The sequence below is a fragment of the Echinops telfairi genome, unplaced genomic scaffold (assembly GCF_000313985.2).
Source record: "Echinops telfairi isolate 266 unplaced genomic scaffold, ASM31398v2 ScPeMD7_31;HRSCAF=116, whole genome shotgun sequence".
Classification (NCBI taxonomy): Eukaryota; Metazoa; Chordata; class Mammalia; order Afrosoricida; family Tenrecidae; genus Echinops; species Echinops telfairi.
The window spans coordinates 56,764,187-56,780,085 of record NW_022103928.1 but is presented as its reverse complement, the minus strand read 5'-3'; the positions used below and the strand labels follow the sequence as shown (position 1 = coordinate 56,780,085).

Below are 15,899 nucleotides of genomic sequence, written 5' to 3'. Positions count from 1 at the left end.
TACCGCCTCTGTCTTCCGGCTTCTTCCTGCAGTCCAGAGGTGGAGACACGCTGGACCTCTGGGTAGCCTGGAGGGCCGCAGCCACATCCTGCCCCGAGAAAGGAGAAGCACAGGGCTGGGTCCTTGGTGACCCTGGGAAGCTCCTGACCCAGCCTTGACTCACCTTCCCCAGGTTGTCCTTTTGTTGTTTTGGGGGGAGGGGGTTTTTCTGTACTAGTCACATAATGTTAAATTCACTGCTAACTTAAGGTGGCCAGACGTCCTGCTTTTGGCGAGACAGTCCTGCTTTTGAACAATTTTTCCCGCGTCCCGCGGCGGCGTTTTAAAAAAGTTCCGGTTTTTGGAAAGAATGCACGACAAGCTAGGGGATACGGTTTTCAGCTGCCATGTGGCTATTTCGCCAGGATATGAGTTTTATCGATGGTGTCCCGCGTTACCAATGTTAAGATCTGGTCACCTTACAGCTGTTTTGGAGTGTATCGGTCCATGGTATTTAGTATCGTCACAATGTGGTGCCGCCACCCTCCTCTGCCCGGGCAAGACATCTGCACCACCTCACAAAGAAGCCCCAAGCGCGAGGCCACGCTCTCGTTTTATTCTCGTAGCTTTTACTGTGTTCTTAGGTGATTAGGTTGCAGACCCTTCCTCCTGGAACCCTGGTGGCATGTGGACGACACATAGGGCTGAAGGCCATAAGCCCAGCAGTTCGAAGCCGCCAGGCCTCAGTGATCCACTAAACCGTCGACCGCAGGCAGCCAGGGAGAAGCCATGCTCCTTATCTGGGCTCCTCGTTCCTGGCACGGAGCAGTATGTGTGACCAAGTCGTTCAGTTTGTGGCACCCGGCCCGAGAATCCTCATCTCTGGAGTCCTGACAGCCGGGCCTCGTTGTACCTGGTTCATGACTTGTCCTACTCCTGCAGGTCCAGAAACCTCTCTGGGGGTGAACTTCTCAGAACCACTGCTTCGCATAGGTCAAATTCTTCCACCACTTGACAGAGAGAGAGAGGGGGGTGGAGGATATGTCTTAAAAACATGACAAAGGAGTCCTGAGTATTTGAAATCCGCTAAGGAAGGCACAACATGCTTTAAATGTTTAATTCGCTTTCAGATTAACATTCATACAGCAAATCGGACTCCTCAACGAATCGGACTCAGCTTGTTCCGTGACACTGATTACTGCAATGCTGCAGGGTCTCAGCACTCTAACCATCCCCGACCCCCGGCAGCCCCTGCTGACCCCTTTTCTGTCCATCCAGGCCAGCGGTTCTCAGCCTTCCTCATGCCGCCACCCTTTCACACAGCCCCTCATGTGGTGGTGACCCCCAACCATAAAATTATTTTCATTGCTACTTCATCACTGTCATTTGGCTACTGTTATGAATCAGGTGACCCCTGTGAAAGGGCCGTTCGACCCCCAAAGGGGTTGTGACCCACAGGTTGAGAACCGCTGATCCAGGCCCTCCTGGCCTCTTCTGCTTTGCTACTGGTACATCTGGGCAGTTTGGTCTCGTGTGGGTGATTGTTTGCAAGAGCAGGTGTGATTGTTTATTTCATTGGCCAGTGGCTTCCATTGCAGGTGAAAGGGCTGAGAGTCTCAGGAGTTCCTCTAGTTTCTATCAGTCCAGCAGGTCTGGTCGTTTTCTGTGAAGCTGAGTTGTTTTCTATATTTTTCTCCCATTCGAACTGGGACCAGCGGTTGTGTCCCGGGTCAGGATGGTCAGTGTTGGTAGCCAGGCATCATTTAATTGTTCTGGTCTCAGGAGAGAGAAAGTTGTGATCAACATGAGCCAGTAGTCCCCTTTGGCTTGGATTTCCTTCACTCTTCATTACATATATACTTATAAGTGTCCTGGTTTTATTTCTCTAGCGAACCCTGCCTAACACATTTGCTGCTATAAAGATGCTAGCCTTGGCAATTCTACTTGGGTTGGCTATGAGTTGAAATGTGTTGAGGTAATCAGAAAAAAAGAATTCAGACTAAAGAGGAGTAATGTCCTACCTACCCTGGTCCCAATATATGAGGGGCACCCCGCCCCCCCAAGAAAAAAAGCAGATGTGATATGAGAGGGGATGCATGTGGAGTTAGTTCCCTCAGGTCAGATTGTTAATCAAGCTTTCTATTCTGAGGTTCTGAAAAGATTGTTTAACAGTGTGTGACCCAAAAGGCCTGATTTGTGGCAGACGGGGGACTGGTTTTACCACCATGGCAATGAACCTGCTCATGCAGCCATCTTGGTACGCCAGTTTGGGGCAAAAAACAGCGTGCCTCGCTTGCCCCACACACCTGACTCAACTAACCTTGCTCTGTGTCACTTCGCTTTGTGTCTGCCGATGCAGAGGGACATGAAAGGACGTGATTTGACGACGTAGAAGCGGTGAAGAAAAACCGAGGGCGCTGCTGTCAGCCGTCCAAACAGATGAGTTTGAAAACTGTTTCCAAGAATGGAACCACAGATTTGACACATGCATTAAGAGTAATGGAGAGTACTTTGCAGGTGATCAGGTTGTTTTGTAAAAAATGTAAATACAAAGCTTTGAAAAAAAAATCCCCGGTGTTTTTTGGGGTACCCCCTTGTATGCCTCTCCCTGGTCCTCCAGTACATCCTGAACAAACATTGCAGGCACCCCCTGACTCCTTTTGCAGCCACCTCACTTCCTGTACTGTCTCTTCAGACCCCCTCCAGGGTTCTTCTAATGATAAGACAGGGTGAGTAGTCAACCATTGATGTTAGGCGTATTCCTCTCTCTTGTTCTAATAAAAAAATTAAAATTATGAATGATACTAGAAAGTTCTAGACTGTTAAACAATACACAATGAAAAGCAAATTTCATAGTGTAGCAATTAAGAGCAAGGACTCCATAATCAATCTTCCTGGGTCCCAACCCAGCTCTCTCACTTAACTCATGGGTAGCTATAGAACCCCAGTGGCTTAGTGGTTACATTGGCTTCAAAGTCAGCAGTTCAAAGTCACCAGCTGCTCCTCAGGAGAAAGATGGGTTTTCTACTCCTGTGAAGAGTTACAGTCACAGAAACTCAGAGGGGAAGTTCTCCCTTATCCTAAAGGTTGCTATGAGTTGGCATCAACTGGTGGCACCGAATTTGGTTGTGAATAGACAAGTGACTTATTTAAACTCCCTGTACCTCCATTTCTTCACCTAGAAATGGGAATTAATGCCTCATTTAGAGAATTAATGTGATCATTAAGTTACTTAACTTAGGTAAGGTACATCAAATGAAATGCATCAGCTCTATTTAAAGTGTTTGGGGCTTTTTAAACCAGTGGCCATCAAGTAGACCCTGGCCCATGGCAACTCCATGTGTGTCAGAGTAGAACTGTGCTCCACTGGATTTTCAAAGGTTGGTTTGTGGAAATTGCCCATGAGGCTGTCTTCCAAGGCACCTCTGGGCTTTCCTATGAACAAGGATCCGAGTGCATTAACTGCAGCATCCAAGGACCCCATCTGGAAGTTCCATGGTAGTGTTGTTGTTGTGCTAATGTTGTTTCTATCCCACACTTCAATGTAACCAGGGATTTGGGTCTTTGTGTATCCTTCTGGAAATCATTTATTCCATTTATTAACTTATGCATTTGCTCCCGAGACATAAATAGTATCTGCTCTTCTGCATATCAGCTCCTCCATGCCTCCTCACCATTCTCTCCTATATCCTTATTTGACCTCTCACCCACTGCCATGAGTGTATTCTGACCGTACCAACCCTATAGGATAGAGGAGAACTGTTCTTTTGCGTTGCTGTGGCTATAAATCTTTACAGAAGCAGAGAGCCTTACATTTCTCCCATGGAGCAGCTGCTGATTTCAAAATGCTGACCTTGCAGTTAACAGCCCACTCGGCAACCAGGGTTATGCCACCAGGATCCCCGGTTAATGGATAGTTGGGTTATTTCTGAAAGGCTCTGAGTGGTGTTTCACTATAAGTCCAACGGTTGGCCGTTTGAGTGCATGCAGAGAGTGACAAGCCTTCTCTCTCAAGGCCTTGCAAAACCCCATGGGGCAGTTCTATTCGACACACCCTGGGCCACCTGGACAGCAACTAATCACAACAGGCTAATTCTACAATTGCCTAAGTGGCATTGCAATACACCATCGGTATATATGTGGGTCATATTTGTGAGTATCTTTGGGATACATTCTTTAGAGTGTAGCTGGATTGAAGTTACATGCACTATTGATTCTGAAAGATATTACTGACTTGTCCATTATTCCACTTTCCGATAGGGCCACCTCTTAGGACAGCTGAGATAGGTCATCTAGAGACACAGACAAGTACGCCCCATCTAGGAAACAGTTCAGTGTGCCCAACTGACTGCACCTTCTAGACGGTCCTTACCATCGATCCCACCTTCCATGTCTGGTGCGGATGCCTCCCAACAATGCCCTCTCTTACCGGGAACAGCTTTGAGGCCGATTGGTCCATCCTCCTGTCCTAACCTTTGTGAACCCTTTACCATGAGTTGGAATCGACTGGATGGCCCCTGGCTGCATTTGGGTTTTATTGTCATGAAACATATGTCTTCAGGCCTAATGTGGGAATGTTTACCATACCTTGCATCTATTTCCAAGTTTCTGTCATTCCTAGCATTCCCTGTCAACTTTATGATTGATTTATTTAGTTATTTTTCTATGATTTATAACATTTGGAGTGTGAGTCTTTTTTTTTTTTCTTTAATTGATGATGGATTCAGGGGCAGGGCTGGAGGGGTCCTTATGATTCATGTTAGTTCTTTGGTGCAGGTGCTCTGCCAAGGCTAGCCTCATTGCTGTGTTGCTGCATCTCCATTTCTTGCCACCAATCAGTGCACGTGCTTATCAGAGAGATTTATTATCTCACAGCGTGTTTGGTGCAGAATGTTCCCCAGGCTGACATTGTCCTAAACCAATGCCTCCCTTCAGAATCGTGATCAAAAGTGGAGTCTGGGAGCCAATTCTGAGTCAAGAAAACCTCATGTGCATTAGAGCTGAGCTATGCTCCATAGGGTGAGTCTCTCTCTCTCTTTATCTCTCTCTCTCTCTCTCATTCTCTCTTCATCTTCTAAATATACTTTACTGTGTTTTTCGTGAAGACTTACACAGCAGTTTAGGAACCCATTCCGTAATTCCTATACAAATGGTCTGCATGACATTGGTTACAATCTTCATAATGCTTGAATAGTCTCATTATTTACCTTCTGGTTGTGCAATGCCAGCCATCTAGTTTCCCTCCCCTTTACATTCTTGTCTGTGTTTTAAAGTCATTGTTGACTGATTGGATGTATGTTGGTGATTTTTGAAAAGAGCATTCTCTGTAGGTTTTCCAGTGGCTGATTTCCCAATAGTAGACCACCAGACTTCTCTTCCGAGGTGTCCCCGGGTGGACTTGAGCCAACAACCTCTCAGGGGCCCAGTGATTAGAATTATGAGCAGGTCCACTGCACTGCACTGGTAGTTGACAAGTAGACTTATAAGCCTGATTCGGGCATGATTTGGTATTTCCTCAACCAAGCCCTTAAGAGGCCTCCGTTTGCTCATCTGAAAAACTAGAGTCCAGTCACCAGCCCCTGCCATGTCTACAACGCAGTGGCCGCCATATGCTTCTCCAGATGGACTATATCTGTCAGTAACTCCTGTGACTGTTTTTCCTCAAAAATAGGACCCAACTTTCCAGAAAGACATACAGAAGCAATTAGGAAAATATGTAAGACCCACATTGGGTTGACTCGTTTATTCCTTTCAAGGACTAGCTTTTTGAAGTAAAAGAAACGTAAGAAAAGAGGGGCTGCAGACAAGGTCTCCATCCCAAAGCAAGACGATAGCAAACCCACCCCCAAATTTGGAGACTCCCCTTCAAGGACGAGGTGCTGGCAGGAAGAGATGAGTTGAATGAGAGCTGGCAACAAAAGGTTATCTGGAACCTCCACTTAAATGACATTCAGTGGGAAATAAGAATCACCGAAAAGCTATGTTAGGCCCTTAAAAAAGGGGGTGGGGAGAGAATCTGTCATTGTTGAAGCATTTCCTCTGTGGTTTAGGATAGCTTTCCAAGATTCATATCTGTAGGTCGTAAAAACTCCTTTCTCATGGTCAGAAACCTCATCACCTTGCAGTTGAGAAAAACCATCATGCTAGGTGCAAGTAACTAAGTAAGAAAACCAAAACAGAGAATCACGACAATGGATTTGTCTTCATAGACAATTGGAAGATTGTTTTCTTTTCTTTTCTTTTTTTTTTGGTGTTTGTGTGGAAAGATTAGCCATTGACATTAAGGCATGAAACTGCTCTGGGTTTCATTGAAGCAGCAAAGGCTCAAGAAGAAAATGAAGCTGTGGAGACAGCTTTCTCATTGATCTCTCAGTATACCAAATGAATGGTGTACTGACCGGCCTCTTTTCCGAGTCGCAGTACCATGTTCCTTGTGTGAGCTCTTAGTTACTCAGCCACCTGAAACAGTAGATTAGTTTGTCACTGCACATGCTCAGCCTCAGTTGTCAGTTCTGCAGATGCTACTCAGAAAGTTGGGGTTTGGGGGAGTTGATAGCATTGATGATTGTACAGCCCCATCTGATGGGATCGAACAACAGAACTGTATGGGAAGGGAAAGAATATATTGGAATGAGTAAGATATGTCAATAAAAATTCAAAAAAAAAACTTTTTAAGAAAGTTGGGGTTTCAACCCAATAATTGGATCAAGCTATGCTCGTTATTCACTTCATGTCAAAGCTATTCCTGAGAGTGCTCATTCAAGTATTCAGTCATCAAACATATTTATTTAGCACCAATGGTGTGCCCAAGGGAGAAAGATGAGGCTGTCTGCTCCTGTAAAGATGCACAGACTCAGAAACTGTTCCTAAGGAGCAGGTCTACTCTGGCCTAGAGGGTCACTCTCTATGAATAAGAATTGAAAAAAATGGCAGCAGGCTAGCTAGAAGGGGTTGTTATTGACTTCCAAGGCTCTAATAATCTAAAATTTTCCTTGTAAACACCTATAAATTGAAAGATTATCTAATACTATAATTCAGGAAGCATCAAAAGAAGATGGAAAGAATACACAGTCTTCTTGTATCAAAAAGAACTAGTTGACATTCCACTATTTCAGGAGATAGTCTATCAGCAAGAACCAGTGATACTGAAGGAAGAAATCCAAGCTATGCATAGAACATTAGCCAAAAACAAGGTTCCAGGAATTGATGGGATACCAACTGAAATGTCTCAGCAAGCTGATGAAGCACTGGAAGCGCGCTTGTCTATGCCAGGAAGTGTGGAAGACCAGGCCATTTGACTCAAAGAGATCCATATCTGTACCCATTCCAAAGAAAGGTGACCCAACAGAACAAGATCATTAATAGCACATGCAAGTTCAATTTTGCTGACAATCATCCGATAACATTTGCAGCAGCTCATTAGCAAGGAGCTGCCAGAAGTTCAGGCTGGATTCAGAAGAGAACATGGAACAAGGGATATCATTGCTGGTGTTGTATGGATCTTGGCTGAAAGCAAAGAATACCAGAAGATTCTTACTTGTGTTCGATTGACTGTGCAAAGGCATTTGACTGCGTGGATCATAACAAACTACAGATAGCTTTGAGAAGAATGAGAATTCCAGAACACTTTATTGTGCTTGTGCAGAACATGTACACAGATTGAGAGGCAGTTATGTGACTAGAATAAGAGTATACTGCCTGGTTTAAAATCAGAAATGGTGTGCATTAGCATTAGATATCCTCTCACCGTGTAGATTGTTCAATCTGTATGCTAAGCAGCTAATTAGGGATACAGGATTAAACGAAGAAGAAAATGCAGCATCAGGATTGGAAGCAGGTTTACAAGCAACCTGTGTGCGATGTGCAGGTGACACCACCTTGCTTGCTGGCAGGGAGGAAGATTTGGAGCACTTGTTGATGAAGATCAAGGACTGCAGCCTTCTATAGGGATTACAGAGCAATATCAAGAGGACCAAAACCCTCATAACGGAATCAACGGGTAACATCACGATAAACAACGAGAAGACGGAACTTGTCAAGAATTTTGTCTTGCTTGGATCCGCAATCGAGGCTTATGGAAGCAGCCTTCAAGAGATCGACTGACCCATTGCATTGGGCACATCTGCTGCACAAGACCTCTTTAAAGTTTTGAAAAGCAGGGAGGTTCGTTTGAGGACTAAGTTGAGCCAGACTCAAGCATGGTATTTCCAACCGCCTCATCTGCATGTGAAAGATGGTCATTCACAGAGGAAGACCCCAGGAAAACCGATGCATTTGCATTATGGTGCTGGCAAAGAATATTGAAAAATACCAGCGACTGCCAAAAGAACCAACAAATCTGTCTTGGGAGAGGTACAGCCAGGATGTTCCTTGGAGGCAAGGATGACGAGACTTCATTTCACAGGCTTTGGACATGTTTTCAGGAGAGCCCAGTTCCTGGAGAGGGCCATCCCACTGTGTAAGTAAAGGCAGCAACACGGAGGCAGGCCCTGGACAAGATGGACTGGCACGGTCCTGCAACACTGGACTCGAACATACGAACCATTGTGACGATGACACAGGAGCAGACAGGGTTTCCTTCTGCTGTTCGCAGGGTCACGCTAAGCTGGAACTGACTCAATGGTACCGAACACCAACATCATTTAAGCTCAGAAACATTTATGAGGCACAGGCAAGGTAAAAACTAATGAGACATGTGCACAGCGGAAGCCCCAGGCCCAGGGAAACGCATGGGTAAACAAGTCTGCCGCAATGGGCTCATGGGCTCCGACACGGAGCAAAGAGATGCCCGCTCTGCTCAGAGGACATGGAAGAACACAGGAGGGAATGTTTCAGCCCATGCGGAAGAATCAGAAAAGTCTACCCAAAGGATTCACCAGGGCAAGACTTGAAGCCCGAGTAGGAATTTGGCAGATGGACCCAGAGGTGACCCTACAGGACCAATTAGAACTGACCCTGTGTGTGGTATGTATATAATGGTCAATTGAAGGATTTAGCGTGTAGTGGTAGAGTCTAGCCTGTCAATCAGGTCATAGCTAATGAGGTTTCTGTGTGGGCACAGCCTTCCCCTAAGGATTCTGGGAATTCCAGTATTTCCTCCTTAGAGGTGGGAGACTCTCTGCGCACACTCTGGGAGACATAGCAACTGACAAGATGCATGAAACCACCCTGATGCAGCCCTGGGTGCTGGAGAAGCCATGCAGAGACCCCTGCCAGTGCTGAGATGTTTCCAATGACACTGGATCCAAAGACTTTCCACCCACTGGCCTGTGATCTTCTACATTTGGCGTCATTGCATGTGTTTCATGAGTCTGAAGAGGACTTTATAGATTGGTATCAGACATATAGGCTAATTTTGGACTTAGGGACTTGATCTGGGATGTTTTCTCAATGTTAAATTGTTCTTGTATATAAATCTCTTTCTATACACATGTGTGTGTGTCCATGGATTTGTTTCTCTAGTCTACCCAGACTAACACCCTGTGGGTTTGAGAAAGTACCTCTTTATGGGATTAGAAAGCCTCATCTTCTTTCCTGCAGCTAGGCACCACTCCCTCACTTTGCAGGTAGAGAAAGGGAGTCACAGGATTCTCCTAAAGCCCCAGGGTTTATTCTGATGCTTAGTGACCCCAGTGAACAGAACAGAACGAACTGCTCCTGTGGGTTTCTGACACTGTAACTCTTGATGGGAGTCGAACGGCCCCTCTTGCTCTAGTGGACCACCTGGTGGACTCAACCTGTAGACCACCAATTAATCTCCGGCTGCGATTGGAACTCAAGTGAACTGACACTCAGATCCATGTGTGTGTGTTTTATTAATTCCTTCTGGGAGATCGCCCACCTGGCCGAGTGAACAGAGATTCTCTGTCTAACTCAGAATTATAAAAGATTTTCCTTGGCCCGAGTCCTCCTAAAACACTTGTCTAAGAAATGGAAAAATAGTTATCACGTGTCCAGAATCGCTGGTTGCATGGAGTTTCTTTAAAATCTTCCCGACATCTCCTTCTGAAGATGTTTCCAGGGCCTTGGTAATGCCCGTCCGTGTGCTTTCTCTCTCTCCCTGCCCTCCAACCTCGTCTCACCCTCCTTCTCCCTGCGCTCACCCCGAGAGGGGTCCCCGGGCAGTTTCTCAAAGCCCATCGCTTCATCGCCTCCCTCCACTGGCACGGCCACGGCTCAGGACACCTTCTTCCATCCCGACGAACTGGAGCGTCCGTGCCTGGAAGGGTGGAGAGGACCCCAGGAAAGGGAGGGAGGAATTCCCACCTCGGACAACCCCTGGTTTCACACATATTGACAGTAACACGGGACTTTCTTTTCCCCCGCTCGGTCCGAGTTTCCACCTGTGGCACTCCACTGTTTTCTGCACGCCTGTCCTGCTGAGATGGTCGAGCTGGGCTGTGTGTGCACGGAAGTGCATTCCTTTCTCAGTTTAGTTTGGGACGAACCAGAAAGAGCACGCACCTCTAACACAGCAAAACACCACTCTCAGAAGGAAAGAGAACTAGGTCCAGGGTCCCTGGCCCAATTCAAGACCTTCTACCACCACCACCACCACCACCACCTCCAGATTAGTCCTCGCTCATTAACTACTTTGATTTCAAAATGGCAAATATGATGCTCAGCCAAGTGGAAACACATGCTTCAGCTTCCAACAGCAGTGTTGGTCGCTGAAGCGCTTGTCGTGTTTGCTTCAAGCCAGGACCATTGCCAAAACCACAGGACCGCCACCACCCCACCCTCTCGCCTTTATTTTATTTTATTTTATTTTTGGTAAGATGTAAGCAAAATGATTAAGGAGTAGATCAACATCATTATCACTAACCATATAAATAGATGTCCGTCTTACGGCCGTACATTCCACACGCAGGGCACACGGGTCGCACCCGTGGCTAATTCTGTCTCAGAGTGTGGGCAGCCTTATTAGGGAAAGGTCGTAAGGGGCTGGGCAGGGGTGAATTCAAAGCACGCAGGCATCTTGCTCAGACTCTCTCAGCTGGAAAGCCCATGGTGAGCGAGGGGAACCTTGTTGAGTGAGAAGCTTGTGTGCATCTCTTCTAGGAGTAGGGACACCACTGCTTTTGAACGAAGACCTGGCTTTGTTGTCTCAAAATAATGAATACGGTCCAGATGAGCTTCTTGCAGCGCGTGCTGAACATGTCAGCCATGTGGGTGCCACCTCACGGAAATGCCGAGTCCCGACCTTTGAAGGCAGTGCCGGCAGCTGAGAGCGGCCAGTGGGAGGGGTCCTTAGCAGAGATGACCGCACGGGACCAGACTATGGAAAGTCGGGTCCAGCTGTCAGAAAGGATATGTGTGACCCAAGGGAAGCTTCCTTCTAGTTAATGCAGCACTCCGCTGCTCTTTCCCAACCCCTGCTGTTCCCCCGTGCCTCGCCCAGAATCCAGCACATGATAAGTACTTGTTGAAGAAATAGGTGAACAAACGACTGAATGGGGCAGTGAATGAATGCGCAGCAGGTATGTTCCCAAGTCAAAGCACCCTGGGGGAAAGCAGGAGACTGTGAATCAGGGGAACAGCATTCAAACAGTAAGCATCTGGAGGAGGGGGAGGAGGTCACTAATCTCTCTGCCTCTGTTTTCTGAGCTCTAACATGCGAAGAGTGGATTCAACCAAGGTTCTCAACCACCACTGCCTATTTGATACACCTGGGAAACTTTCCAAAGGTCATTGCTATTAGGAAGCAATCAAGCAAAGATCAAGAAGAGATGGAAAATTCTAGAAACAAATGACCTGACTTTCGCCACAAATAAATGGGAAAAGAATAAAAGGACGGGGAACTATGACAAATTTAAAGTGTTTCAAGAGACATTTTTACCCAAATACAACCCATGAATCTTGTTTAGAACCTGATTCAAATAAATAATTGTGGTGCAAGCAAACGAATCATCGTTAGTCAAATAAATAAACAAATACGTAAAACCATTTGAAGAGACCTTTTAATCAGCCGGAGACCTTTGAGCATGGGAATGTTACTCGAAGGTCTGATTAAAGAAGTGTTTATTTTGTTCCAGGTCAAACCAATGCTGTGTGTATGTCTATACACATTGAATGTGTGTCTATATAGTCCTCTGTTAAAGATACATACTGAATAATTTGATCCAAATGATACTATAGCTGGGGTTTGCTTCGAAATACTTGTAGCTGCAACAACCAGTGAGAATGGTATCTAACATACAGATACAACAGGATTAGAAAAATGGTGGTAATTATGGAAACTGAATGATGGATGGGGATGAGGGGAGTGGTGAAAGTGCCTCCATATGGCTCTTCTATCTATTTCTCTACAACTCCCTCCAAATGATTGCATGGGCCCATGCAATGAAGTGTAGAGCGCTCTAACTTGGGGATTGCTCAGTCTCGCCATTCCTCTGAGGATAAGAGAGCCATCTCAGAAGCAGGAAGTGAGAGCCACCAGGGGAGCAAGTGCAGAGACAACAGCATGAAGACCTTGAGACAGAGCAGAGGAGCTACACTGAGTCGCTGCCAGGAGGCAGGCCTGTATGCTGATCCACAGAACAAGGCAAAGGCCAAGGAGCCCCGCAGCTGGGAGGCTAAAGACCAGAGACAGATTTCGCTGCTGGCTTAGGAGAGGCATTGCTGTGGGTTCAAAGCTATCCTCAATGTTTTCTGAGTATGGCTTATGGTAACCTGTGAGCTTCCCTAATAAGCCCCTGTAAGTATTGCCTATGCAATGGCTCTGTGTAGCCGTGGAAACCAATGATCAAACCCAGAAGAGAAGTAGAATGAACCTCTTGGGAGGAACAGTGGGTGTGAGAGTGGGGCAAAGGGAGGATGGAGGGTGGGGCATGTCTGCTCTCGGTTTTGTGGCAATCAGCCCTGAGCTGGTGTAGGATGGGGGTTTTCTTCTCCCAAGTGAAGCAGAGTTGGTCAGCCCTGGCCTCCATGCCATTTTCTCAAGGGGCATCATTATGCTTCTCTTTATCTTTGTGTATGTTTTTTTTCCTCTTTTTTTTTTTTCAGGGGAGAGTGCGAACGCAGTCCCCCACGACCACAAATTATGCAGTCGAGCCTCCCACATTTGAGGAAACCGCAGGGGTCAACACATCCGGAGTGCAATGGACGAGCCTCACCCTGGGAAAACCACCTTCGTGATCATGGCATCTCCCCTGCCAGGTAAGTATTGTAAGTTTTAAATTTGACATTAAAATTGCTTTAAAAATACTGACACTTGGCCCTCATCCTAGACTAAACAAATTAAGACTCCTGGATGGGGTCGGAGACAGGGAACTTGGTGTCAGTAGTTTTTAAAAGATTTCCCAGTGATTTCAGCGCTGCAGCCAGGCTCGGGGACCCAAGACAACCTTCCACATGGGCTCCCCATAGGCGAGGAGCTCCGTTACTTCAGGAGTAGAGTGGAAACCCAGGCTTGCTGTGTGCGGTCTCTACTGACGCTCTAGAAGGGAGGTCCTTCTCAGGGGCCATACTCAGCCTGCTGGACCAACCCCAGAGGGGTGCCCATGCCTTCAAGGAAGGGTGTGGAAGTCCTGGTTCCCCAGTTGGTCTTAGCTGGCCTGGGTGGGGTGGAGTACAATTCTCTGTGACGTTTGATTGAGTAGGACAGTTGGAGTCTTTGGTGTTGATTGCAACTCGTTGTAAAGACAAGAAAATTCCTCACAACTGGACTAACAGCTAGCACCATGATCGATGGTGAAATGTCCCTTGTGAGTTTCTGAGGCTGTGAATGTTTATGGGAGCAGAAAGCCTCACCTTTCTCCTCCAGAGTGGCTTGTGGTTTCGAACTGCTGACCTGTCGGTTACCAGCCTAACTCGTAACTCGCTGCACCACCAGAGGTGGGAGCGCCCCCTCCTCAATCAGGTGGCTCCAGAGCAGTGGTTCTCAACCTGTGGGTCACGACCCCTTTGGGGGTCAAATGACTTTCACAGGGTCACCCGATTCATAAAAGTCGCAAAATGACAGTGATGAAGTAGCAAACCACAACAGGAGGAACTGTATGAAAGGGTCACGGCATTAGGAAGGTTGAGAAGTGCTGCTCTAGATGGAGACGATGCCAGGAAACCATAGCTTCCCATGTGGACTTTTCCGATTGAGGAAGGCGGCAATGACTTTGTAGGGATGCTGCTTGACTCACTGCATGTGCACGTGCATCACCCAGCACGATGGTAGGAACACTGCGTTGTGTGGAATGGTGACGAGGCCGCAGGGAGCGGAGCTCTTCCCCAGGGTAGTGAAGACCACTCTACGACTTCCAGCACAGCCCTGATTTGGCTCACAAAGGGTCGGTGGGTTTTGTCGGACTCTGACATGTCCTTTGGCCTGGATCCTGATGATGACTGATGCTTGACCCTGTGACCTAGTTAGCCTGCCTCTGTGGGTGTGTTGTCCTCTGGTAAAAGCCATCTTCCCCCTGTCCAGGCCTTAGGAAGGTTGAGAAGTGCTGCTCTAGATGGAGACGATGCCAGGAAACCATCGTGTCCTGCCTCCAAACCCCAAGTCCACATCAGGAGAGACTCAGGGTTATAGCGGGGGAGTCTGGGAAACTGATGAGTCAGGAGAACTAAAATAACTGCACACTGAGGACCACCACGGTCCCAGGCAGCCCTGACCCCCCCACCCCACCACAGCACCCTCACTCCACCCCCTGCCTTCTTTCCTTTTGTCCTTGTCTTCCTCTTGTGGAACAGAGGATCACTACCACGCCCTTAGTTGTCTAGTTTAATGACCATCAGCCGTCCAGGAGAAGTGTCCTGACAGCTGTCTTGTTCACAGAGAGCCCAGGCCAACATTGCTGCTAGTCTCTGCAGCATTGGTTCAGAGTCGAACTATGCACCCCATAGGGATTCAAGACTGTGACCTTTGAAATCATATGACCAGGCCTGCCTTGCCGAGCAGGTATACGGGGAGGAAACATACAAACAGAAGGAAGCAGAGAGACTCCTGACCACAACAGTCAACTGAAGCATTACCTGGGGGAATCCCCAGGTTGACTTCTGTCACCGCACCTGTGATCTCCTATTCCTTTGCAGGGGCAGCTTGGTATCACATGATTCTCCCCCCCCACCCCCCACCCCCCTCCAGCTTCTGGACTTTGTTCCCTCTCTAGCAGTTTCAGGGATGTACTGGGGTACAGGATGTGGACACCATGCTGTTCTTGAAGAGATGAGGGTTCCGGAGATCCAAGGAAGACCAGTGGTGGCATGCTCTCCCCTGCCCCCCACGGTCAGCCCAAGTGTCCCTCTGAGAGCCTCAAACAGCGCCAGCGGTGCCGGGAAGACCACCGCGGCTGAGCAGCACGGCCGTGTGTTCTGTGTACAGTGCACCATTGGGGGATGCTGGGAGAAGCTCTGAAGACAGTCTCACAAAGAACAAAGGGTCGCAGCTGTGGCTCTTCTACCTGCTGAGAAACACTGCAGCTGGGTTTTTTCTCAGAGGCTCGCTACTCAAGTCCCCACCTCCTCATTCTGTCATCATTAGGGAGCCCGTGGGAAACGCACGGGGCATGTTGCTGGTCAGGGGAGCCTAGCTCAATGCATTCTCTTCCCACTCTCACCTCCCCCATCGCCAGCTCACCAAGGGAAAAGATAAAAGAGCAAAAGTCCCTTTGCGCCCATCCAAAGTGGGTTTGGTTGCCCCTCACTCATTTTTCTGTATGTGGTAAGTTCTCAGGCACAAGATCAAGCCTGCTACCTTCTCCTCCCAGCTCTCTGGCCTCCCCTGGCTCAGAGAGGCTTTCCAGTGCCCCTCTGTCCATGATTCTCCTAGACCGTGTCCTCAGACGACCAGTATTCACGCGAAGCGGTACAGGTGGATGAGAAGGAGTTCTAGACATGACAATTGGGTCAGACCAAGGCTGTGAGGCCAAGCCCCCGGGTCTGGTCAGTCAACATCTCTAGTTGTCAGCTTTGGGACAGACACT

The 15,899-nt window shown here is 47.6% G+C and overlaps 1 non-coding gene across 1 annotated transcript; it reads right to left on the bottom strand.

Moving 5' to 3' along the window:
• Positions 1 to 12,981: 12,981 nt before the first annotated feature.
• Positions 12,982 to 13,145, bottom strand: LOC115869574. Its single transcript, XR_004046246.1, has one exon. It is a non-coding gene; the product is annotated as a U1 spliceosomal RNA (small nuclear RNA).
• Positions 13,146 to 15,899: the final 2,754 nt, after the last annotated feature.